A 27,489-nucleotide genomic window follows, 5' to 3' on the forward strand; every position below is an offset into this window, starting at 1 on the left:
GAAGAAAACAGTCCCTGCTCGAAAGAGCTTACAATCTAAACAGCCAAGATAGACAAACAGGATGTCATGGATACAGTTAAGGGGAATGGTTAATCAGCTGGCTGGGTTTGGAAACAGACGCAAGATAGCAGATAAAGGCCAAATGGCCCATCCAGTCTGCCCATCTGCAGTAACCATTATCTCTTCCTCTCTTTATGAGATCTCACGTGCCTATCCCATGCTCTCTTGAATTCAGACACAGTCTCTGTCTCCACCACCTCTTCCGGGAGACTGTTCCACGCATCAAACACCCTTTCTGTAAAAAAGTATTTCCTCAGATTACTCCAGAGCCTATCACCTCTTAACTTCATCCTATGCCCTCTCATTCCAGAACTTCCTTTCAAATGAAAATGACTTGACTCGTGCGCATTTATGCCATGTAGGTATTTAAACATCTCTTGAACTGCAAGGTAATGTCGGAATAGAAATCCCTAATAATATCTCCCTTCTCCTGCCTTTCCTCCAAAGAATATATATTGAGATCTTTAAGTCTGTCCCCTTATGCCTAATGATGAAGACCATGTATTATTTTAGTAGCCTTCCTCTGGACCGACTCCATCCTGTTTTTATCTTTTTGAAGATGCGGTCTCCAGAATTGTACACAATATTCTAAATGAGGCCTCACTAGAGTCTTTTATAAGGGCATCAATACCTCCCTTTTCCTACAAACCATACCTCTTCCTATGTACCCTAACATCCTTCTAGCTTTCACCATTTGGCCACCTTAAGATCATCACATACAATCACACCCAAGTCCTGCTCTTCTGTTGTGCACATAAGTTCTTCACCCCTAAACTGTACCATTCCTTCGGGATTTTGCAGTCCAAATGCTTGACCTTGAATTTCTTAGCATTAAATTTTAGTTGCCAAATTTCAGACCATTCTTCAAGCTTCCCCAGGTCTTTCTTCATGTTATTCACAAAATCCAGCGTGTCTACTCTATTGAAAATTTTGGTATCATCTGCAAAGAGGCAAATCTTACCCGACAACCCTTCAGCAATATCATTTATAAAAATGTTAAAAAGAACAGGCCCAAGAACAGAACCTTAAGGCAACACTGGTAACATCCCTTTCCTCAGAGCGAACTCCATTGATCACTGCCCTCTGTCACCTTCCACTCAACCAGTTCCTGACCCAGCCCGTCACTTTAGGACCCATCCCAAGGGCACTCAGTTTATTTATTAGATGTCTGGGAGGAACACTGTCAAAGGCTTTGCCAAAATCTAAATACATCACATCTAGCGCACATCCTCTATCCAATTCTCTGGTCACCCAGTCAAAGAAATTGATAAGATTTGTCTGACAAGACCTACCTCTAGTGAATCCATGTTGCCTCCAATCCTGTAATCCACAGGATTCCAGAAGGAAGACCAAACAGCAGCTGGCATGGTTAATGAGTAAGGCGAAGGAAGCTATTAGAGCTAAAGAAAATCCTTCAGAAGAAGGATCCAACTGAAAATAATTGTAACAAGCACAAGGAATGGCAAAGAGAGACCTTGAAAAGAAGATTGCGCAGGAAGGAAAAAGCACAGTTACTTACCATAACAGGTGTTATCCAGGGACAGCAGGCAGCTATTCTCACATATGGGTGACGTCATCCGACAGAGCCCCGATGCGGACGCCTCACAAGCAGACTTGCTTGAAGAAACTAAAAGTTTCGAGTCGCCCGCACCGCGCATGCACGAGTGCCTTCCCGCCCAGCACAGGGCGTGTCTCCTCAGTTCAGATAGCTAGCAGAGAAGCCAACCAGGGGAGGTGGGTGGGTTGTGAGAATAGCTGCCTGCTGTCCCTGGATAACACCTGTTACGGTAAGTAACCGTGCTTTATCCCAGGACAAGCAGGCAGGTATTCTCACATATGGGTGACCTCCAAGCTAACCAAATGGGATGGTGGGAGTGTTGGCAACTTAGGAGAATAAATTTTGTAACACTGTCTGGCAAAACTGTCCATCTCATCAGGAGAAAGTATCCAGACAATAGTGAGAAGTGAAGGTATGACCAAGTAGCATCCTTGCAAATTTCCTCAATAGGTGTAGATCTGAGGAAAGCTACTGAAGCTGCCATTTCTCTGACTTTATGGGCTGTGACTTTACTGTGAAGGGGTAATCCAGCCTGGGCATAGCAGAACGAGATACAAGCCGCCATCCAGTTGGAGATGGTGCGCTTAAAAATAGGATGTCCCTACTTATTGGGGTCGAAAGAAACAAAAAATTGAGGAGCAGTTCGGTGTGGTTTGGTGCATTCCAAGTAGAAGGCCAAAGCACGTTTACAGTCCAGAGTATGAAGAGCTGATTCTCCAGGGTGAGAATGAGGCTTTGGAAAAAACACTGGAAGTATGATGGATTGGTTGAGATGAAATTCTGAGACCACTTTAGGTAGGAATTTTGGATGAGTATGAAGAACCACCTTGTCATGATAGAACACAGTGAATGGTGGGTCAGTAACTAAAGCTTGCAGCTCACTGACACGTTGAGCAGAAGTGAGAGCAATGAGAAAGACCACTTTCCAAGTGAGATACTTCAGACGAGCCTTATCAATTGGTTCAAATGGAGGCTTCATGAGTTGAGAAAGGACAACATTGAAGTCCCAAACCACAGGAGGCAGTTTGAGAGGAGGTTTGACATTGAAAAGTCCTTTCATGAATCTGGAAACCACCGGATGAGTAGAGAGGGGTTTCCCTTCAATAGGCTGATAGAAAGCAGCAATTGCACTGAGATGGACTCGTATAGATATAGACTTGAGACCAGAATTCGATAAGTCCAAAACAAAAGATAAGGAGGAATGCTGAGGCTCCTTATGATGAGAAAAACACCATGTAGAAAATCTAGTCCATTTTTGGTGATAGCATTGTCTAGTTGTAAGCTTTATAGAAGCTTCTAAAACGTCTCTTACAGATTGAGAAAACTGAAGAGGGGTTATGTTGAGAGTTACCAGGCTGTCAGGTGTTGAGACTGCAGGTTGGGATGAAGCAGAGATCCTTGACTCTATGTAAGCAGAGAAGGAAAAACTGGTAAAAGGTATGGCTCCCTGCTGCTGAGTTGAAGTAGAAGGGAGTACCAAAGTTGTCTCGGCCACCGAGGAGCGATTAGAATCATGGTGGCATGATCGTTCTTCAGCTTGACTAGAGTCTTGAGAATGAGAGGGAATGGAGGAAAAGATTTGTCCATTCCAGAAGAAAAGCATATGCCTCGAGGCGGTGAGGAGAGTATATCCTGGAGCAGAACTGAGGCAGTTTGTAGTTTTGGGGAGCTGCAAAGAGGTCTATCTGAGGCATTCCCCACTGTGAGAAAATGTGATGAAGAGGTGAAGAATGGAGAGACCATTCGTGAGATTGGAGGAGACGACTCAAGTTGTCCGCCAAGCAATTCTGAGCCCCTTGAATGTAGACAGCTTTGAGGAAGGTGTTGTGACAGATTGCCCAGTCCCAAACTTCCAGAGCTTCCTGACAAAGGGAGGCAGACCCCATCTCTCCCTGCTTGTTGACATAATATATGGCGATTTGGTTGTCCGTGCGAATGAAGACTACTGTGTCGTGAAGGAGATGTTGAAAAGCATGGAGAGCTTTGAGGATCGCTCTGAGTTCCAACTGATTGATATGACACTGACGATCCGTACTGGTCCAGAGGCCTTGAGTACGGAGACCATCGAGATGAGCGCCCCAAGCGTACGTGGAAGAGTCTGTTGTGAGGACCTTCTGATGAGGGGGCATTTGAAAAAGCAAGCCTCTGGAAAGAGTGGAAGAGAGCATCCACCAACAGAGAGACTTCCTCAAAGAAGGTGTGACTGTGATGTGTCGAGAAAGAGAGTCGCAAACCTGCATCCATTGAGATGCCAGGGTCCACTGAGGAATTCTGAGGTGAAGTGTGGCAAAAGGAGTCACATGTACTGTGGAGGCCATGTGACCCAGAAGTACCATCATATGTCTCGCTGAGATGGAAGAGCGGGAAGACACTGTGTGACAGAGTTGAAGAAGAGCTTCCAGACGTTGTTGTGGAAGGAATGCTCTGAGTTGGACAGTGTCCAGAACCGCTCCAATGAATTGTAGATTCTGAGAGGGCTGAAGTTGAGATTTGGGAAAGTTGATTTCGAATCCCAAACTTTGTAGGAACCAGGTAGTCCGTTGGGTTGCTACAATAACCCCTTGAGATGTGGAATCTTTGATGAGCCAGTCGTTGAGGTAGGGAAATACCTGAAGACCATGATTCCGTAGAGCTGCTGCTGCTGCCACTACCAAGCACTTGGTGAACACTCTGGGAGACGAGGCCAGGCCGAAGGGTAGAACTCTGTATTGGTAATGCAGATTCCCCACCTGAAATCTGAGGTATTGATGGGAGGCCAGATGAATGGGAATATGAGTGTAGGCCTCCTTGAGATCCAGAGAGCATAACCAGTCATTCTGCTCGAGAAGGGGATAAAGGGATGCCAGGGACAACATTCAAAACTTTTCTTTGACTAGAAATTTGTTGAGAACCCTGAGATCCAGAATGGGTCGCAGATTGCCCGTCTTCTTCGGAACAAGGAAGTAACGGGAGTAAAACCCCCTGTTCTGCTGTTCCAAGGGAACTGGTTCGATGGCATGGAGACGAAGCAGAGCTTGAGCTTCCTGAAGAAGAAGGGCGGTCTGGGATGGATTGGAAGGAAACTCTCTTGGAGGAAGGTCTGGAGGAACCTGAGTGAAATGAAGAGAGTATCCTTCCCTGATGATGGTAAGTACCCAGAGGTCTGATGTAATTGTGGTCCATCTGTTGTAAAAATGATGGAGACTACCTCCTATAGGGGGAAAGGGAGACAGAACGGTAGAAGTTATGCTCTGTTTTAAACAGTCAAAAAGGCTGAGAAGCCTTAGGTGCAGCAGAAGGTTGGGATTTCTGTTGCTTCTGAGGTTGCTGTTTTTTCAGAGGAGGGTGAGTATAAGGAGCGGGCTTTGGAGCAAAACACCTTTGATAGAAAACAGCAGGACGTGCAGGCTTGGCAGGTGCTAGCTTAGGTTTAGGCCTGACAATTGAAGCAAAGGAGTTTTCATGGTCAGATAATTTTTTAGTGGCTGCCTCGATTGACTCGTCAAAGAGGTCGTTGCCTTGACAAGGAATGTTAGCCAGGCGATCTTGAAGGTTAGGGTCCATGTCAATGGTACGAAGCCATGCAAGACAACGCATAGCCACAGAGCAAGCAGCTGCTCGGGCAGATAACTCAAAGGCATTGTAAGATGATTGCAGGAGATGGAGGCGTAACTGAGAAAAAGAAGCTATGATTTCTTGAAACTCAAAATGCATGTGATTATCCATATAAGTCAAAAACTTCGGCAGAAGACAAAGAAGAAATTCAAAATAAGTGATGAAATAAAAATTATAATTAAGGACTTTAGAGGACATCATAGCATTCTGGTAGATGCGATGTCCAAATTTGTCCATAGTTTTCCCCTCCCTTCCAGGAGGGACTGTGGCATAGACCTTGGAAGGACCTTGGAAGGAAGATTCAACTAGCAGGGACTGATGAGGTAACTGTGAGTGGTCAAATCCTTTGCGATGCACCGTCTTATACCTCGAGTCCAATTTTCCAGGAACTGCTGGTATAGAAAAGGGAGTCTCCATGCATCGAGCAAAAGTCTGGTCCAAAAGCTTGTGAAGTGGAAGCTTGAGACACTCTGCTGGAGGTTGAGGAAGACGCATGAATTCGAGATATTCCTTAGAATATTTGGAGCCAGTATCCAATTGTACATCCAGGTCTACAGCCATCTGTCGAAGGAAAGATGAAAAAGACAGCTGATCCGGCGATGCCTTGTCTCGAGAAGGACTCGGACGTCGAGGCAGCATGTGTCGAAGAAGAAGCTTCGGCATGGAGAAAAGGCTCGTAGGAACCTGGTGACTTGGACGAGGCAATCGAGACCGGGATATCCTCAAAGTCCGGCATCGGAGACTTCGAATGAGGAGTCGATGGTCTGGTCGAGGTTGGAGTAGAGCTAGGCTTCGAGGAAGCTGGTATATCCTGTGAAGAACGATGCCTGGAAGAATGCCTCGAAAAGACCTCGAACGATGGTGAAAACTGTGTCTAGAACCAGATCTCAAGGAACGAGGAGATTTTGCCTCGGAGACGGAAGCAGCCGATGCCAATGTATGAATAGGACTAGAAGCTGTAGATTGAAGCTCCAGAGGCTTGAAGGAGGAACCTCGATGCACTCGCAAAGACTCTGCTCCTTGCTGAGAGTGTGAGGAATCCTGTTGATACTCTCGCAAAGAATCTACTCCTTGCCCTTCGTGCTTAGGTGGCAGACCAGACACTCGCAGAGACTCTGCTCCCTGCAAAGAGTGTGACTCCGACTGGGACATAGGAAGCGGATCAACCTCGCGGGAGTCTGCTGAATGCCCAGGCAGGATAATAGGAAGCAGTTTAGGACCCATAATAGTAAGGTACTGAAGAAACTGCTTCTCCAATATAGTCTGGAAAGAAGCCGGCAAGGTGGGAGCCGCGTCTGAAACCTGACCACCTGCCTTGGCTGGAGGTTCCTTCGAGGCAGTGTGAGTGTGCTTCGACTTAGCAGTCTTAGACACTTTAATCACCACCGGTGGAACCGACTGCTGAGCTATCTGACCTGAGGAAACAGGGGAAGATACAACAGATGACGTCGAAGCAAGAGCCGCTGCAAACGATGAAGGTTTGATGAGGCTCGAGGTAGAAGCAGGAGACGCGGAAGGAGGCTCAATGGAAGTCGAGGCCGAAGACGCCTTCAAAGTCGAGGGATCAGTCGAAGACTCCATCTCGAAGAGCTTGTCCACCTGAATGCAACGACGTTTAAAAGCACGAGGCTGAAGTGTTTGGCAAGGCAGGCACGACCTGGGATGATGTGAAGGCCCAAGGCACTTGAGGCAGCTTCTATGAGGGTCTGTGATAGAGATTGCGTGCCGACACTTGCTACAGTTCTTAAAGCCTGCAGCAGGCTGGGACATAGGCCGAAAAACTACCGCTGCAAGGTCGATGCTCGTGGGCTGTGGCCGAGCAGCCCGTCTGGGAGAACGGACGGAAGACGAAAAAAATTTTTTTTTTTAAAAACTAGATAAAACAAAATAAAACAGCGATTTGTGAAGAAAATACACCAACCATGGTTGAGAGAAGGCAAAAGATAACAAAGTTGAACGCAGAGAGTCAAAGACGGACTTCTCGGCTCCGCGGAAAACTAAGAACTGAGGAGACGCGCCCTGTGCTGGGCGGGAAGGCACTCGCCCAAGCGCAGTGTGGGCGACTCAAAACTTCTAGTTTCTTCAAGCAAGTCTGCTTGTGAGGCTTCCGCATCGGGGCTCCGTCGGATGACGTCACCCATATGTGAGAATACCTGCCTGCTTGTCCTGGGATAAGAAGGGGCTCCGTCGGATGACGTCACCCATATGTGAGAATACCTGCCTGCTTGTCCTGGGATAAGAACATAAGAACTGCCTTCTCCGGATCAGACCCATGGTCCATCGAGTCCAGCGATCCGCACACGCGGAGGCCCAGTCAGGTATACACCTGATGTAGTTTTAGTCACCCATATCCCTCTATGCCTCTCGTAAGGAGATGTGCATCTAATTTGCCTTTGAATCCTAGCACAGTGGATTTCTTAATAACCTCCTTTGGGAAAGCATTCCAGGCGTCTACCACTCGCTGCGTGAAGCAGAACTTCCTGGCATTTGTCCTGGACTTGTCCCCCCTTAGCTTCAAACCATGTCCTCTTGTCCGTGTCGCGTTGGACAATGTAAATAATTTATTTTCCTGCTTTATTTTATCGATGCCTTTCAGTATTTTGAATGTCTCGATCATGTCCCCTCGCAGCCTCCTCTTCTCAAGGGAGAACAGTCCCAGTTTCTTGAGTCGTTCCTCATATTCCAAGTTCTCCATACCTCTTATTAGCTTCGTTGCTCGTCTCTGCACCCTCTCCAGCAGTTTTATATCCTTTTTTAGGTTTGGAGACCAATGTTGGACACAGTATTCCAAGTGTGGTCTGACCATTGCTCTATAAAGCGGCATTATGACTTTCTTCGATCTACTCGTGATTCCTTTCTTTATCATGCCTAACATTCTGTTTGCTTTCTTTGCCGCTGTCGCGCATTGTGCCGATGTCTTCGGGGTCCTATCTATCAGTACACCTAGGTCCTTTTCACACATACACACAATATAAAAACTTTTTTAGGTTATCTTAAAAGAAGCCGGGAAGAGAATTAATAGGATCACTTAGAGAAGACAAGGCCAGAGGAGAGAAATTAAATTAATTCTTTGCTTCAGTCTTCATTGAGGAAAATTTGGGGGAGCTACCAGTGCCAGAAATGGTATTCAATTCTGATGAATCAGAAAAATTCAAACAAATCTCTGTAATGCTGAAAAATGTAATGGGTCAATTTGACAAACTGAACAGTAGAAAATTGCCTGGACCAGATAATATACATCCCGGAGAATTGATAGAATTGAAAAATGAACATGCAGAGCTATTGATAGTAATTAGTAATTTATCTTTAAAATCCTACTGAAAGACTGAAGGGTAGCTGTGACGCCGATTTTTAAAAAGGGTTCCACAGGTGATCTGGGAAATTATAGACCAGCGAATCTGACGTCAGTGCCAGGCAAAATTGTAGAAACTATTATAAAGAACAAAATGACACAACAAATACATAAGCATGGATTGATGAGAGAAAGCCAACATGGATTTAGTCAAGAGAAATCTTGCTTCACCAATCTTCTGCATTTCTTTGAAGAAGTGAACATGTAGATAAAGGTGAACCAGCTGATATTGTGCATTTGGGTTTTCAAAAGACATTTGTCAAAGTACTTCATGAAAGACTTCTGAGGAAATTAGAGTCATGGGATAGGAGGTAATGTATTTTTATGGATTGAGAACTGGTTGTGAAAGACAGAAAACAGAGAGTAGGTTTAAATGGTCAATATTCTCAATGGAGGAGAGTAAATAGTGGGGTTCCCCAGTGGTCTGTGCTGGAACCGCTGCTTTTTCACATATTTATCAATGATCTAGAGATGGGAATAACTAGTGAAAGAATTAAATTTGCTGATGACACAAAGTTAAATCATAAGAGGATTGTGAAAAATTGCAAGAGGACCTTGTGAAACTGGAAAACTGGGTGTCAAAATGGCTGATGACGTTTAATGTGAGCAAACGCAAAGTGGTAGATGTGGGAAAGAGGAACCCGAACTATAGCTACATGATAATGGGTTCTATGTTAGGAATCACTGCCCAGGAAAGGTTCTTGGTGGCATTATTTAGAATACATTGAAACCCTCAGCTCAATGTGCAGCGGCTGCTAAGAAAGCAAATAAAATGTTAGGAATTATCAGGAAAGGAATATGTTATATTGCCATGGTATCTCTCTATGGTATGGCTGCAACTTGAATACTGTATGCAGTTATGGTCGCCGTATCTCAAAAAAAAGATATAGCGGAATTGGAAAAAGAACAGAGAAGGGCAAAAAAATGATAAAAGGTATGGGATAACTTCCCTATGAGAGGCTAAAGCGGCTAGGGCTCTAGCTTAGAGAAGAGAAGGCTCAGGGGTGATATGAAAGAGTCTATAAATTAATGAGCGGAGTGGAAAGGGCAGATGTGACTCGCTTGTTCATTCTTTCAGAAAAATACTAGGACTAGGGGACATGTGATGAAGCTACTAAGTAGTAGATTTAAAACAAACCAGAAAAAATAAGTAAACTCTGGAAATTGTTTCTGGAGAATGTGGTGAAATCAGTTAACTTAGCAGGGTTTAAAAAAGGTTTGGATACTTTCCTAAAAGAGAAGTCCATAGGCCATTATTGAGATGGCTTGCTGAAATCCACTGCTTGTTCCTAGGGTAAGCAGCATAGAATCTGTTTTACTTCTTGGGATCTAGCTGGGTACTTGGAACCTGGGTTGGTAACTGTTGGAAAGAAGATTCTGGGCTTGATGGATCTTCAGGCTGTCCCAGTACGGCAATTCTTGTTAGAATGAGGGGAGGAGTGCATGCTTGAAGGACATGACACTTCTGAATAGGTAAAAGAGAATACATTTAGAAATGTTCACAGCAGTGGGCTAATGGGAGTGAAAATCTAATATAATAAAACCCTAAGCCGCACATGCACACTCCCACCTGCGTGCGCCCGTTTTCTGTGAGCTGTAGGGCACCGCAGGTAGGAGTGCGCATGCGCGCGAAGCTCTCTCTCTCCCTCCCCACCAAGGAGGATGTCGGCCGCGGCGGATGTTGGCAGCCCGAGGTGGATGTTGGCCGCCGCGGCTGCAGGCCGAGCCCGGACGGCATTTAAAAATAAAACAGGCAAGTTTTTAAAGGATGGCTTTTCAAACCCCCCCCCCCCCCACCACCACCGCCGCTGTACCTTTTAAAACCCTCCCCCCAGCTTTGTGGTTAAGGCCTGGCTTCTTCGGGCAGCAGCAGCGTTTAAAATTCACTGCTGTTGCCGGCTTCAGGTCTTCCTCTCTGGCGGGTCCTGCCTACTTCATGTTTTCATGAAGACAGGACCCGCCAGAGAGGAAGACCTGAAGCTGGCAACAGCAATTAATTATAAATGCTGCTGCTGCTGCCCGATGAAAGGAGAAAAGGGAGCAGAGGGGGAGAGAATGGTAGGGCATGGAGGTAAGGAGGAAGGTATGGGGGGGAGGAAAATGCTGCACAGGGAAGTGGGGTGGGAGGGAAATGCTGCTGCACACGGAAATGGAGGGGCAGAAAAAGGAAGGAAGGCATACTGCTGGGCAGGGGTATCAGGAAAAAGGGGTTGATGGACAGGGGAAGAGGTGCTGATGGACAGGGGGGGCAGAAAAATGAAGGCAGGTCTACTGCTGGACAGGGGGAGCAGGAAGGAGGTGATGATGGACAGGGGGAGGTAAAACAAAGGGAGAAGGGCTGCTGCTGGATAAAGTGAGCAGTGATAGGGTGGTGGAGGACACATGGGAGGTAAAAGGAAGGGAGAATGGACAGGGGGAGCAGGCAAGGGGTGGAGGTGGACAGCCAAGGAAAAAAAAGAAGAAAGAAAGACAGACAGAAATACAGAAAGCGGCTAAAGAGAGAGAAAAAAAAATAAAGACAGACACACACACAAATATTCTAGCACCCGTTAATGTAACGGGCTATAAGACTAGTAATAATAATAACAATAACTTTATTTTTTCTATACCGCCATAATCTTACAACTTCTAGGCGGTTCACAGTGAAGAGAGCTGTACAATCAGCAAATTACAATGTACAAATAGGGAAGATGTCATTGAGCAGTCAGTGATTATAGAGTACAGAATAGTAAGAATTATAATATTAATATGTTACAATATAATATTAACATGTTACAGTGAAGGGGGCTGGATAGCCAGCGAATTTCAGGATACAGATGGTGAGGAAGTCACTGAGCGTTCAGTGAATACAGAATGCCATTAGTGGGAATACGTAGTATCAACATGATGAGTATTTGCTTTAAAAAGGAGGGAGTTGTCAGACTAGGAAATAAATCTATTGAACAATTAGTGAGAATACGCAGTATCAATATGAAGAGAATTAGCTTTAAAAAGGAGGGAGTTGTCTGACTAGTAAATAAATCTATTGAACAATTAGTGAGAATACGTAGTATCAACATGATGAATATTAGCTTTAAAAAGGAGGGAGTTGTCAGACTAGGAAATAAATATATTGAACAGAGTTGTCTTAATTTATTTCTGAAAAGCATCGTAGGTCGACTTGGCTCCATCAATGAGGTTGCCTAGCCAGGATTGCTGTCTACTAGCTTGAAACTTAAAAGTTTTGTCCAGAAAGGTCCTGTATTTGCAATCAGTGATCTTCGGATAGGCAAAGAGGTTGCAATTTCTGGTTGACCTTGTGGGGGTGTATAGTTCAAAGTGAGGTAAGAGACAGGTGGGGGCCATTCCTCACACCAGTTTGTAGCAAAAGCAAGAGAACTTGAATAAAATTCGTGCCTCTATTGGCAACCAGTGTAGCAGTTTGTAGTAGAGACCAATGTGATCACTTTTCTTTAGTCCGAATATTAAGCGGACGGCCGTGTTTTGCACTATTCTTAATTTTCTCACAATTTTTTTAGGTATACCCATATAAATAGCCTCCTGGCAACACATGCTGCAAAACTCGAACCTTCCATCACCAGATTGTTAACCACAACATCAGACCTCAAGACATTCCGTAAAGAAATCAAAACACTGCTGTTCAAAAAGCATATACAATCTACCTAACCTCCCTCACCCCATCCCCCAAGAAACCAAAACACTGCCGTCCAAAACATCTTCCGATGTTATTAAGTCTTTACTATCATTCTGTTATTAAGTCTCTATCCTCAAACTGTATTCTCTATTGTCATGTACCATCCTGGAAATGTCCAGTTCTCTTCTTATGTAATCCGCTTTGAACCGCAAGGTACAAGCGGAATAAAAATCACTAATGTAATGTAATGTAATGTAAATGATGTTGCAGTAGTCTAGGGTGGATAGAATCAATGACTGTACCAATAGTATGAAAGATAGAGGGTCGAAATATTTTTTGATGTTTTTTAATTTCCAAAGTGTAGAGAAGCACTTTTTTTGTCACCAAGTTTGTATGTTCGATCAAAGTCAAGTGGGTGTCTAGGGTGACTCCTAATATTTTTATACTTTTTGATATTGGGTGTTCGTGACCATTTAGGTGTATTGACGTTATAGTGATTTTGTCCTTTGGGCTTGCCAAGAAAATTTTTGTCTTTTCTGTGTTTAGTTTCAGTTTAAAATTGATAGTCCATTGTTCAATTTCTGTCATGATATGGGAAATGTGTTTTAAGGTATCATTGGTCACGTTGGTCACTGGAATTAGAATGGAGATGTCATCAGCGTATATATAGTATTTTAGGTTTAGCTTTTGTAGTAGGTGACCTAAAGATGAGGTGTAGATATTAAACAATGTGGGAGATAGAGGGGAACCCTGAGGTACACCCGAAGGGCTTTTCCAAGAATTAGAGTATTTCCCGTCGTAGACCACTCGATAAGATCGTTTGGTTAGAAAGCCCTGGAACCAGTTCCAAACAAATAATATCGGCTGCAATTCCATCAGACTTTTTTGATTTTACATCCATTTCATTGGATGATTCGGTTCAACTTTGGTCTAAAAACACCCTTCGGCTACTTGATAAAGTAGCGCCACAACAAACTAAAATCATCCCGGCAAAGAAATCCATTAATCCATGGTATACAGCTGAACTTACCCTTATAAAAAGACAATTAAGATCTCTTGAACGCAAATGGAGAAAAGACAAATCAAAATCTAATTATGAGCTATTTAAAAAACATTCCAATTTCTACAAAATAAAAATAAATCTAGCCAAAACAAAATTCTACTCAGGTTTAATTCAAAAAGCTCCAAATTCTTCTACCTTATACCGAATATTAAATTCAATTTTTTATTCTAACAAACGAAAAATCCCATCCGTTGAGATTAATCTCACAGCCCACGAACTTGCATTATACTTTCAAAAAAAAATAGAAGAAATTAGATCCTCTTTTACAATAAACTCTTCCTCTAAATTTGCTCAACTATCAACTGATCTCATTTCATTCTCTTCCAAATGCTCTTCCTTTAATATCCCAAGTCTAACAGAGATCGAATCTATCATTAAAACTATTAATATAAAAGGCTCTCAAACTGATTCTATTCCTCCTTTTCTTCTAAAACGATATTTTCGCATTTTTGGTCCAACAATACATACTTTAGTTAGTGAAAGTTTAAAACAAGGCATTATGCCAAATGATTGGAAACATTCGATTATTTATCCCATTTCAAAAAATCATAAAATTAGTGCTGGAGATTGTTCAAATTACAGACCTATAGCTAACATCCCATTCTTATCTAAGTTAACTGAGAAGGTGGTCTATAACCAGATTTCTGACTTTATCGAAAAAACTAACATTCTTCACCCTAATCAGACTGGTTTCAGGCAATACCATTCCACTGAACACTCCTTAATCGGTATGAACACCTCCATTCATTACTTCTTGGACCATCATCAGTCAGTCCTTCTAGTCTCTTTAGACCTTTCGGTGGCTTTTGACACGATCGATCATGATTTATTAATACATAGACTTCAATCAATAGGCATCACGGGCCAAGTCTTATCTTGGTTCCAATCTTATTTCTCGAATCGTTCCTCAACTGTCTTTTTCAACAATACAATCTCTGATACTTTCTCTACAACGCATGGTGTTCCTCAAGGTTCTATATTATCTCCTCTCTTATTTAACGTATTTCTAGCACCTCTGCTGACATTATGTCAATCAATTGGCTTCAATACATTCGCTTATGCTGACGACATACAACTTCTGCATCCTATAGACTCTAATAACCCTTCTGATATAATCCTAATTAATACAAAACTTGAAAAAATTCATCACTGGTTAATCAATAACCGATTAGCATTAAACATCAACAAATCCAATGTACTGCTCTTTCCCTGGAAAGACAATCCTAAACTTATCTTACCAATCTCTATTAATGGACTCCCTTTACAAGTTGTACAAAAAACCAAAATACTCGGAGTAATTCTGGACCATAAACTCTCCTTTCATGATCACATTAGCAGCGTTATTAAGTCTTCCTTTTTTAGACTGAGACAAATACGCTCTATTTCTCAATTATTTAGTACTGACTCATTGAAAATCCTCATCCATTCTCTTGTTATTTCAAAAATAGATTATTGTAATGCTTTGTTTAATGCTTTGTTTAATGGTATAGCACAAAAAGAAATCAAACGTCTTCAGATTATTCAAAATACAGCTATCAGACTTATTTCAAAAGCTAACAAGTTCGACCATATAACTCCTCTTCTTAAGGAAGCCCATTGGCTTCCAGTGGCCCACAGAATAATATACAAACTTTGTTTACTCACATTTAAATCTCTTCTATTTAAAACTCCGGCTTTTATTCATAAATTATTAATCCCTTATTCCTCCAATAGAACTTTAAGATCAGACCAACAGCATCTACTAATGATCCCCTCGTTAAAAATAATAAATACGCGCCGTCAGTATATTTTCTCAGTCACAGCTCCCCAAATCTGGAATTCTCTCCCCATTTATCTACGTGAAGAAATCAATTTAGATAAATTCAAAAATAAACTGAAAACTTTCTTATTTAACGATGCTTTTGTAATCTAACACCATTGGTTTCTTTTAATTAATATTCAACAAATCTTGGAACTAACTGTCTTTTCTCCCCACAAAATTTATTCAACTATTTTTTATCCCATCCTTATGTGTTTTCCATTTCTGGTTTCCCACTCTGCTCAATTACATTGTAACTTCCTCCCCTACCTTTCCCTTCGTTTCCAGTTTGTGTAGTTATTGTCTGTGTCTTGTCAGTTTTTAACTATTTTAAAATTTCTTTTATTTTGTAATTTTAATTCATGTGTAAATCGCTTTGAATATAGACAAAGCGATTAATCAAATAAATATTAAACTTGAAACTCTTCCCGAGAGACCCATTGCATCTAGGCAATTCAGCATTATTTCATGATCTGACACTGGTCCACCGAGTCATAACCCTGCATGGGAAGGTATTTGTTTTATTAAAACTTGTTATACTGCCTGTTCTTACGACAGGTCCAAACGGTTTACAATACATAGAAAGAAAGGAACTCCATATAAAATAGGACAGCTCTAATCAGACCAAGCAGCATGTACTCCTTCATTCATACCTACAACTTACAACAATTAAGTAAAAAAAAAAAAAATCTTGTATCAATTCTGTATTTGGTGGCTGTCCTTCAGCTCATTAGAATCCAAAGTGGACCACAATTTTAGGCAGTTTACAATACTAAAAATTCAAACTAAAACTACATTTTAGGATATGCTATAATAAGACCATACATAGGGGAGCATGATACCTGTCAATACTTAATAGGATATGACAGGAGAAGGCCTCACACAGCATGGGGTGGTATGTTATTATGAGGGTGGTATGACACTGCAGTAACTAATAGCGCCTGACAGTATGCAGTGGGCAGTACATAACAGAGCAAGGCAGTGCATTAGGACGAATGGCAATACAATACATACCTGTGAATGAAAATAGATGCTAGGTGTGGTATAGCATGGAATGTCTGGCAAAGTGTGGAGGTATCGGCAATGACAGTGCATGACAGTATGTGGCATGGTGAGATAATACATAACAGCGTTTTCTGTGTTAGGTATGATATAGTATGGAATGTATGGTAGGACATGGTAGTATCAGTGATGGTTAATCTTGTTATTTAGATAGTGGTATTTAAGCCAGGGCTATTTCATATGAGGTTAGAGGAAGAGATGAGTTTTTATTGCCTTCCTGAAGTTCAGTAGTCCTTCTAGTGATCTGATGTGAGCGGGTAGTTGGTTCCAGAGGAGTTGTAGGTAGTGTGAGTAGGATCTTTTCCGGGTATTCTCAAAGCAAAGGGAGTTTCCTGAAGATGTGCATAGTCTTTTTTCTTCTTGCAAGTGAAATTGCTGGTTGGGGGGGGGGGGGGGGGGTTTAAGGTGGTAGTTTGGAGGCTGTATAGGTTGGTATCATGTTGTGGAAGACTAAGTAGGCCATTACCAAGTCCTTGAATACACATTGTTGTTGATAGGTAGCCAGTGAGCTGCGTGCAGTGCTGGGGCGATCGGGTTATATATGTGGTTACCATGGCCTCTTCTCTCCCAGAATAAAACGAAAAGGAGGAGGCCTGGCACTCCTCTACAAATCATTCTTCAACGTTCAGCTCCTTGAAAAGGGTAGCCACACTTCACTAGAATATATGTTAGTTTCAGTCAACGACGAACTCCACCCCTACCCATTAGGCATCCTGTTACTATACCAGCCTCCAACCCCCTGGAATAAATCCTCCGATCTCGTCTTTGAGAACATAACAAGCGCCTTCCTAAAATTTCAGACTACTGATCATTGGCGATATTAATCTCCACCTAGATCAGTGTTTTTCAACCGCTGTTCCGTGGCACACTAGTGTGCCGCGAGATGTTGCCTGGTGTGCCGTACGGTCAGGGCCGCCATCAGGGCAGTACCACCAGTCCTGCATTCAGGGGCCCCGGGCTCCCCCAGGGTCCTAGGCCACAGTCTAGGGAGAGGGGCGATCCGCCCCACGTGGACAGGAGAGAGCTGGACGGGGGACCCGCGGAGTTCAATACATCTCGAGCCGCGAGGCTCGTCTTCTGTTCCTGCCTGCCCTGCAGCTAACATATAGCCGATCGCAAGCGTTCCCCGATGTCAGCGCTGACGTCGGAGGGAGGGCTTAAGCAAAGCCTGCCCTCCGACGTCAGCGCTGACGTCGGAGAATACTTCCGTTCGGCTATTTGTGCGCGGCAGGGCAGACAGGAAGCAGAAGACAAGCCTCGCGGCTTGAGCTTCGTTTTGCTGAGAAAGTTGCAAAGATGGGCTGGGAGGCAAACACGGAACACAAAAGGGGGGAGGGAGTGCGTTTTGGACACAAGGCATGAACTTGGGAGAGAAGAAGGGAGGGAAAGAGATGCTGAGGTGGGGGAGGGAATGGGTTTTTGGACACAGAAGGCATGGACTTGGGAGAGAGGAAGGGAGGGAAAGAGATGCTGAGGTGGGGGAGGGAATGGGTTTTTGGACACAGAAGAAATGAACTTGGGAGAGAGGAAGGGAGGGAAAGAGATGCTGAGGTGGGGGAGGGAAAGCGTTTTTGGACACAGAAGAAATGGACTTGGGACAGAGGAAGGGAGGGAAAGAGATGCTGAGGTGGGGGAGGGAATGAGTGTTTGGACACAGAAGGCATGGACTTTGGAGAGAGGAAGGGAGGGAAAGAGATGGTTGTGTACACAAGGAATAGAAGAAAGGAGAATTTTTGGTCATAGGGAGGGAGTGAGGTACAGATAGTGGCATACCAGGGGGGGGGGGTGGTCTGCCCCACCCCGGGTTTACGTCCCAAGGGGGTGCACAGCTGGCCACCCTCCAGTGTTGTCCCTAGGCCGGCAAACTGCGGCTCTTTAGCCACTTGAGTGCCACCGCCGCCATTGGGAACAGGCCGGCGCCAAGTTCTCCCTGCTTTTCCCTGTGGGGCCGGCCAACTCTCGCCACTCGCGTCAATTCTGACGTCGGAGAGGACGTTCTGGGCCAGCCAATCGCTGCCTGGCTGGCCTAGAACGTCCTCTCCGACGTTAGAATTGACGACGGGTGGCGAGAGTTGGTCGGCCCCGCGGGGAAGAGAAGCAGGGAGAACTTGGCGACGGCCTGTTCCCGATGGCGGCGGTGGTACTCAAGTGAATTACTTTATATATAGTCAATATAGGCACAGAGTTAAATTTTTTAACATTTTGTAATGGTGGTGTGCCTCGTGATTTTTTTCATGAAACAAGTGTGCCTTTGCCCAAAAAAGGTTGAAAAACACTGACCTAGATGACAACACCAGCAAGGATGCAACCGAATTCAACAACTTCCTCACTTCTCTAGATTTCCCCTCTCCTGCGTCCTCCCCAACCTACGAAAAGGGGTATACTCTAGATATCATCAGCTTCCTCGACCTGACAGCATAAAATCTCTGCCGAGGATGCTCACTGGGAACATGTCCCTTGGTCCGATCACTTTTTAGGTTCTTTCTGCCTCCCCATTTTCATGTCTCACCTTGGATCTCCACCTCATGTCACAAATTCTATTACCTTCCGCAAAAACCTCACGAGTGAACTGTTCTGGACACAATTTCTCAACCAACTTCCCTCCTGTCCTAAGCCCGTCATCCCAGAATCTAACTGGCACAACTGGGTAAACTTCTCCAAGTCCACCTATTGTTCTCTTGCCCCTTTATCTACTAAATCTCCTACTCCCGTAAGGCCCCCTGCAGAAATGTCGAGCTCTAGAGCGTAAATGGAAAAAATCTAAATCCCCTTCAGACAGACAATCCTGGAGGGACAATATCAAGTTTTATAACTCAGTTCTAAAAAAAGCAAGGAAAAACTTCTATGGTGACAAAATATCCAGATCCAACAACCAGAGTAGTACACTATTTAACATCTGGTGCACCTTAACTTCTAAAAACGATTCCACAATTCCCCCCTCCTCCCCATCAGCAGACGACCTAGCAAAATTCTTCAACGAAAAGATCACTACCATAAGGAGCTCCTTCTCACCAGCAGTCTCTTACAATTCTCTGGCTCCCAACGACTCTAACCCTACCCAACGACTCTAACCCTATCCCAGCAGACAGATCCTGGACTGCCTTTGAACTCGTATCCGAACCCCAGATCTCTAAACTCTGTCTCAAACTGAAATCCTGCAAATGTATGTTGGATCCATTCCCTTCCTACCTATACGAGAATATTCCCGCGCAGGCCATCTCATCCCTCACCAGACTTATAAACTCTGCTTTACTATTGGGCCTATTCTCTGTAGAAATGGGACATATCGCCTTGTCCCCATTACTGAAAAAAGCCAATTTTGACCCTTCCTCACATCTAACTACTGTCCCATAGCAAATATCCCTCTCCTGACTAAAATGCTAGAGGCCATCATATCTACCCAGCTCTCATCTTACCTAGAGAGATTCTCTTACCTTACCAACACGGCTTCAGACCAAACTTCAGCACCAAATTCCTACTGGTCTCATTAATCTTAAAGGTACAGCAATTACATTCTCGCAATAAATTTGCTGTCCTATTACAATTCGATCTCTCTGCAGCTTTTGATGTCGTCCACCACAATATTCTAATTTATCAACTTTCTGAGATCGGCATCGACTCCACAGTCTTAAAATGGTTTTCAAACTTCTTACGTTCCCGCTCCCACACTGTCAACACAAATGGCACCACGTCCACTCCTTGGAAACTGACTTGCGGAGTCCCGCAGGGATCATCCCTATCCCCTATTCTCTTCAACATCTATATGTCCTCCCTGAAACTCTTCCATCTGTCTCCCTTCAAAACTATCTATACATATGCTGATGACATCCTTGTCCTTCTCGAGACAGACTCGAACCATACCAACCTCTCTGAGAACATCACAGCCTGCATAACGAAACTCCAATCCTGGTCCCTCTCAGTTCAAATGAAACTGAACGAGTCCAAAACAAAACTACTCTGGCTCGGCCCAAAATTAGAACAGCTACCCACTCTCTTCCCACTACCCTCCGGAGCCACACTGCAGCTCGAGTTCTCAAGCAAAGTCCTAGGCATCATTATCGACTCTTCTCTTTTCTTCAACGACCACCTCAACTCCCTGGTAAAATCATGCTTCTTTAGCCTCCACATGCTGAGGAAAGTGAGATCCTGCTTCTGCCAACAACATTTCGCCGTCCTTGTTCAATCTATCATCCTCTCCAGACTAGACTATTGCAATTCCATCTATCTAAGTCTAACTAAAAAAAGTCTTCAAAGACTTCAGCTAATTCAGAACACTGTAGCCAAGCTGATCTTCGCAAAACGCAAATTCGATCATGTTTCCCCACTTCTATCCAAACTTCACTGGCTCCCAATAATTTCCAGAGTTCATTTCAAATGCACCTGCCTAGCTTTTAAGATCCTACACGGCATCCTCCCTCCACTAATCCCGCTTTCTTGGAACTCCTCGAGCCCTGGCACCACCAGGCCCACCCAAAAACTTAAACTATCCTTCCCCTCGCTAAAAGGTATCCTCTATGCGGGAAAATTGGGCAAATCTCTTTTTCAGAATCAGAGAACTCTGGAATAATCTTATTGCCTCACTACGGGCAGTAATGCTCTCTTCCCCCCGGACTCAACATCCAACCCCTCTATGCTACTCCTTCCTTTATTAAACTCTTGTAAACCGTACCGAGCTCTATAATTATGGAGCGGATGCGGTATATAAACTTAAGGTTTAGTTTAGTTTTTAAGAGGCATATGGCAGGGCTTTGTACTTGTAGTCGATGGAGATTTTTTGAAGTGAGACCATTTAGTAGTGTGTTGCATTTGTCTATGCAAAGGCGTCGAATAGCTGCAAGAAGTCCGCTTCTGAAAAATATCATCTGATTTTTTGGTGTTGCTGGAGATAATAGAATGAAATGGATACCACTTGGTAGATATGATCAAAGTGATAGACTGCAGTCGAGGATCACTCAGGCTGCTTACCTTGTCTTTGGAAGTTAAGAGTGGTGGATTCCCAGGAGATCGAAGGATGGGCGAGATTGGAATTATCTTTCTGTATCTAGAGGAGCTCAGTTTTTGTGGCATTTAATTGGAGCTTGTTTTGAGTCATCCAGCTCTTTATTTGCACAAGGGTGTCTTGGTTTGAACCTACCGGCAGGTATAGTTATATGTCATTCGCAAAGGAGTGGATCTTTATCCGGTATTTTATGGCAATATCTATTACTGGTCTGATAAAGAAGTTGAAGAGTAAAGGGGATAAGAGGGAACCTTGCGATATTCCATATTTTATCGGTTTTGGTTTTGAGCAGATCTTAGCAAAATGCTTTCGGTTCTTTAGCTTAAGAATGATGAGAACCAGTGGAAGGCAATTTCGCGGATTCCTATATCTGTGCATCAGGAAAGGAGGCAGGGATAATTGATGATATCAAATGCAGCGCTAAGTTCTATGCTACCAATCCCAGTGCTAGCAGTGACTTCCCCATGTATGTCTCAATAGCAGATGATAAACTTTTCCTCCAGGAACTTATCCCAGCCTTTTTTAAACCCACATACCCTAAGCGCTGTTATCACATCCTCTGGAAATGTGTTCGAGAGCTTAACTATTTATTAGTGAAAAAATATTTCACTTGGTCTTTGTACTTTTTGAGAGAATAAGAAACAGAAACATGACAGCAGATCTAGTCTGCCTATCCACAGTAACCATTATCTCTTTCTCTCTGAGAGATCCCACTTGCCTATCCCAGGTCCTCTTGAATTCAGACACAATCTCTGTTTCCACCACCTCTTCCGGGAGACTGTTCCATGCATCTACCACCCTTTCCGAAAAAAGTATTTCCTCAGATTACTTCGGAGCCTATCACCTCTTAACTTCATCCTATGCCCTCTCATTGCAATTTCCTTTCAAATGAAAGAGACTCGACTCATGCACATTTATATTACGTAGGTATTTAAACAACTATCATATCTTCCCTCTCCCCCAAAGTATACAGATTGAGATCTTTAAGTCTGTCCCCATATGCCTTATCACGAAGACCACACACCATTTTAGTAGTCTTCCTCTGGACCGACTCCATCCATTTCATATCTTTTTGAAGCTGTGGCCTCCAGAATTGTACACAATATACTAAATGAGGTCTCATCAGAGTCTTATACAGAGGCATCAATGGAGAAATTAGGTTCTTACCTGCTAATTTACTTTCTTTTAGCTTCTCCAGACCGGTATAGGAGCTTACAAGCAGGTATATATCTCATCATGACCAGCAGGTGGAGACTGAGACAAAACTTTGGAACTGTACATATCATGTGATCCCTCGCTAATTACCTCAGTCTGCCAAATAGCCAAGCAGAACTACGAACTATATACAGAAAACAAACAGGACTCCGAACAGGAGTATGAACAAATAAAAACAGGAACGCTGTTGGAAAATGCAAAGGAATAAATTCAAATAGCAAAGGTCCCCACAGCTCGCCAGCTAAGCCACAGCTGCTGTGGCCCTAGAAAAATACTAGAAACCAACCGAAAAATGAAAATCTGCATGCAAGAAAACGGCAATAGACAGGGTGGGGTCTTATAACGGTCTGGAGAAGCTAAAAGAAAGTAAATTAGCAGGTAAGAATCTAATTTCTCCTTTTTAGAACTCTCCAGACCAGTATAGGAGCTTAAAAGTGGGACGTATCAAAGCAGTCCCCATCATGGGTGGGACCCCCGAAGGGCCTACACTAGAACATGCGCACCAAACACTGCGTTCCGATGTGCCTGAACATCCACACTGTAGTGTCCGACAAAGGAAAGTAGAGAAGACCAGACCGCCACCTTACAAATATCTACAAGAGGCATCAGCCATCATCGCACAAAGACAGATAGGGTGGGGGACTATACTAGTCTACAGGCTAACAGAAAGAAAATTAGCAGTTAAGAACCTGATTTCTCCTTCTGTATAGCCTGGTAGACTGGTATAGTCATTACGAATGGGACGTACCAAAGCAGTACTAGAAAATGACACGGGGAAAAAATCTGTCCCCATCACCGCCCCGTCCCCCCATCCTCTGCACCGCCCCGTCACCACCATTCCCTTCACTGCCCTGTCACCGTCACCGCCATCCCATTCACCGCCCCGTCACCGTCCCCACAGCATTCATATAAGCCTTAGTACTGTAATATTTAGCTTATTCCTTTCTTATAAATCAAAGTTCCTGCTGCTGAACTAGAGAAAGAGATGTTCAGCTGGCAGGGCTTTGTTTATAAATTTTTATCAACATAACTAATATACTATTTTATCCTAAAGCAAAAAATAAATAAATAAATAGAATTTTTTTTTCTACCTTTGTTGTCTGGTTTCTGCTTTCCACATCTTCTCATTCAATTCCTTCCATCCACTGTGTGTCTTCTCTCTGCGTCTTCCATTTGCTGTTACTGTGCCTCTCCCTTCACCCCCCCCCCCCCAATTGGTCTGTCACCCATCTTCTTCCCTCTGCTCCCCCATAGTCTGGCATCTGTCTTCTTCCCTTCCAGCATCTTCTCCCCACTCTGTCTTCCACATTTCCCTTCAGGGTCTGTTCCTCTCCACCCTCCTTCAATGTCTGTTCTATTCCTTTCCACCACCACCCTTCCCTCCCTCCTTTACCATCTGTTCCTTTCTACCACCCTTCAGCTCCTCTCGTGTGGCCTATCTATCTACCTTCCTCCCTCTTATTTTCGTGGCACGTTACAATGTAATTTGTGCAAGCCACTGGAGCCTGCGAGCTCGGTCCCTGTCCCATCCCCACAAACCATCTCGCTTCTGTGCTCCTATTTTCCTAATTTCTAATATCTCCCCTATGTATGTGCCATTGCCCCCCCCCTGTGTCCATATACCATCCCCATTGCATGTCCCCTTATGTCTCTGTCCCTATACCCCATGCACATAATTTCCCCTCTTTCTGTTACCTTCCTGTGTCCAGACTTCCCCTATCTTCCTCTTCCATACCAGTGTGTCTCTGCTTTTCAACCCCATCTAGCTTCTCTCCCTCTTTCTCCCCCCCCTGCTTCCAGCATCTGGCTCACCTGCCTGTCCTCCCCTTTCTTTCCTGCTGTGAATTTTTCTTTCCCTCTTCATCCCCTTGGCCCAGAATCCTTTTCCCTTTCACTCCCTCCTTCCAGTGTGCGCTGGAACTGGCTGACAATATTATATTTTGAATAACTAATTTGTTTGAGGTGTTGGCTAAGGTTGGTTAACAGATCTTTGAGCATGCCTGGTTCAGGACCTAAATGAGGAAAGCCTGTTCCTGCTTTCTGCTCGAACCCTCGTCTCACCACTATAAAGAGCACGTTGATTAGATAAAACTATTTCACAATTTTAAAAAAAACCAAATACTGCTGTCACGCTGAGGGATGAAGGTCAGAGAAGGAATTATAGGATTCCAGAATCATTGGGGGGGGGGGGTTTATAAAAATCAGATCACCAATCTGACCAAAATAAAACAACAAAATGGGACAACATACTCCTGCAAGAAATGCTAAACAGAGGCAGTAACACGAGTGATCGCGCGGTCCCCACAGCCCCCACCCGCCCGATGGTAGAGTTTAGCCCGCTCCCTCCATCCAGCTCACCTTAATTTGCAGGCTTTCTTTTTCGGCAACCTGCACACTTTCAAAGAGCAGCGCAAGCGCGGCTGCTCAGTGTTCAATCTTCTGCTCTGCTGCAACTTCCTGTTTCCGGTTGCGTCAGAGCAGAAGATTGAATACTGAGCAGCCGCGCGTGCAGGTCGCCGAAAAAGAAAGCCTGCAAACTAAGGTGAGCTGGAGGGAGGGAGTGGGCTAAACGCTACCATCGGGCGGGTGGGGGCTGTGGGGACTGCGTGATCCTTGATGCCTCACTGCGGAGACAAGACCATTCACCGCTCCACGGGGCGGTGAATGGCCTTGTCCCCATCCCCGCAGCCACTGCTATATTTCTTTCCCCGTTTCGGCGGGTTACCAGCGGCTAAATGCGGTAGCCGCGGGTAAACCGCCACCGTGTCATTCTCTAAGCAGTACCCATCAAGGATGGGATCCCTGAAGGGCCAACACCAGAACACGTTCACCAAATACCACGTTCCAACACGTTTGAACATCCACACGGTAGTATCTGACAAAGGAATGCAGAGTAGAACAAACTGCAGCCTTGCAAATATCCACTGGAGACACTAGAGAAGACTCAGCCCAAGAAGCTGCCTGACCGCGAGTAGAATGAGCCTTGAGAAATTCCAGAACAGTCTTTTTCTGAAGACGATAAGCGGAAGCAATAGTCTCTTTGATCCAGCGTGCAATGGTAGCCTTGGAAGCGCCATCCCCCCTACGAGGACCCGCTAGAAGGACAAAAAGATGATCTAATTTCCTGATCTCCTGGGTCCTCCGCAAGTAGGCGTTAAGGACCCTATCAACATCCAATTTGCACAACTGTTTCTGCTCAGAAGAACCTATCCGACTACCCAGGACCGGGAGGACCACAAACTGATTAACATGAAAAGGAGAAACTACCTTTGGCAGAAAGGAAGGAAGGAACAGGCCTCAACACTACCCGCTCCCTAGAAAACTCGAGGAAGGGAAACTTACAAGAGAGCCTGCAGCTCTGAAACATGTCTAGCAGAAGTAATAGCCACCAAGAAGACTGCCTTAAGAGTAAGATCCTTCAACATGCAGGCACCCAAAGGCTCAAACGGAGGGGGGGGGGGGGCGCACAAGCCCGGACAAGACCAGATTCAAATCCCAAGAGGTAACAGATGGTCGCACAGGAGTCTTGAGCATCTTGGCCGCTTGCAAGAAGCGAACATCAGGAATGGCAGTCAGACGCTGACCCCATAATAACCCACGAAAGGCTGAAATGGCTGCAAGTTGATCCCGGAGAGAAGATCAAGCCAGGCCCCTGTCCAGGCCTTCCTGCAAGAACTCTAAAATGTTAGGCAGGGAAGCGCGAAAAGCAACCACTCCTCGTGCCGTACACCAGTCCTCAAATATACGCCAAACTCACACATAAGCCCAAGAAGTGGAAAGTCTGCGGGACCCCAACAGAGTGGAGATCACTTTGTCTGAATACCCTTTCTTACCTAGGCGATTGCTTTCAAGAGCCAAGCTGTAAGACAAAAGGGACTCAGATTGAACATGGAAATGGGGGCCCTGAGTCAGAAGATCGTGCGAAAGAGGCAGAGGATCCGACACCAGATGCATCACCAGATCCGCATACCACAGTCGCCTGGGCCAATCTGGAGCCACCAGAACCACAAGGCCCAAATGTTGAACTATGAGAAGAACTCTGCCCACTAATGGCCACAGAGGGAACACATACAGAGCAACCAGATCCTCGGCCTGACTGTCTCTGTGACGAATGAAGAAGCGGGGAGTTTTGACGTTGACACCCGTCACCATCAGGTCCATTAGGGGCTGACCCCAAGACTGCACTATCAACTGAAAGGCCACGGGGCTTAGACACCACTCTCCGGGATCTAACGTGTGATGACTGAGGAAGTCCGCTTGAACATTCTCCACTCCGACTATGTGGGAGGCCATGTCCTGAAGATGCGACTCTGCCCAGAGCATGAGCAGAGCCGCCTCTTGCGCCACCTGAGTACACTTGGTGCCCCCCTGACAATTGACATAGGCCACCGCCGTGGCATTATCTGACAGAACCCGGACTGATATGCCCGTCAAGGAGTGGAAAGATAACAGCGCCAGACAGATGGCTCTGGTCTCCAGAACACTGATCGATCAGGATGCCTCCTCCGTGGACCAGGTGCCCTGAGCTGAGTGACCTAGACACTGAGCTCCCCAACCGAGAAGACTGGCATCCATGAGAAGCACCATCAACTGTGGCTGATCCAGACTTGTCCCTTAAACAAGATGGGAGGTCTGCAGCCACCAACGAAGACTGGAGTGAGCCAAGCCCCTTAGAGGAACAGGGTGAGCGCTTTTGCTCGCATGGGTGAGGCGACCCCAGTTACTTCGGGAGGGAACCCGGATCTTTCGGCAAACCTCAGCGCAGAGAGTTGGACTACTTTGAGTCCGGACCAGAGGCTGGTTCCTCCCCAGCCCGGAAGTGCACAAGTGCAGGGACTGCTTGGAACCCGACAGCCCCGAGAGGGAGAGAGTGATTCCAGCATTGGAGGGACATCCCTATCAAGCCTCTCTTTGGAAGGAGGAGATGGGAACCATCAAGAATCTCCCTGCACTTTGGAAGAAGAGGTGAGAGGTGCCTCGGGAGGGAATACTATCAGTTTTGGGGAGATGAAGAAACCAGATAAGATAGACATGGAGGCGCTATGGCAGGCCATATCAGTCATGGACTCCAATCTCAAATTGACTTTATCTACAATTAAAACAGATTATGGAACTGTTTTCTCCAAGGTGGAACAACAAGGGGTGCTTCTTACT

The 27,489-nt window shown here is 44.8% G+C and overlaps 1 protein-coding gene across 3 annotated transcripts in view; it reads right to left on the reverse strand.

The window, feature by feature from the left end:
* Nucleotides 1–27,489, reverse strand: part of DNAJB2 (DnaJ heat shock protein family (Hsp40) member B2) — a 246,423-nt gene that overhangs the window by 63,208 nt on the left and 155,726 nt on the right. The gene's annotated exons all lie outside the window — the stretch shown is intronic.

Source organism: Geotrypetes seraphini, chromosome 5, assembly GCF_902459505.1.
Source record: "Geotrypetes seraphini chromosome 5, aGeoSer1.1, whole genome shotgun sequence".
NCBI classification, from domain to species: domain Eukaryota; kingdom Metazoa; phylum Chordata; class Amphibia; order Gymnophiona; family Dermophiidae; genus Geotrypetes; species Geotrypetes seraphini.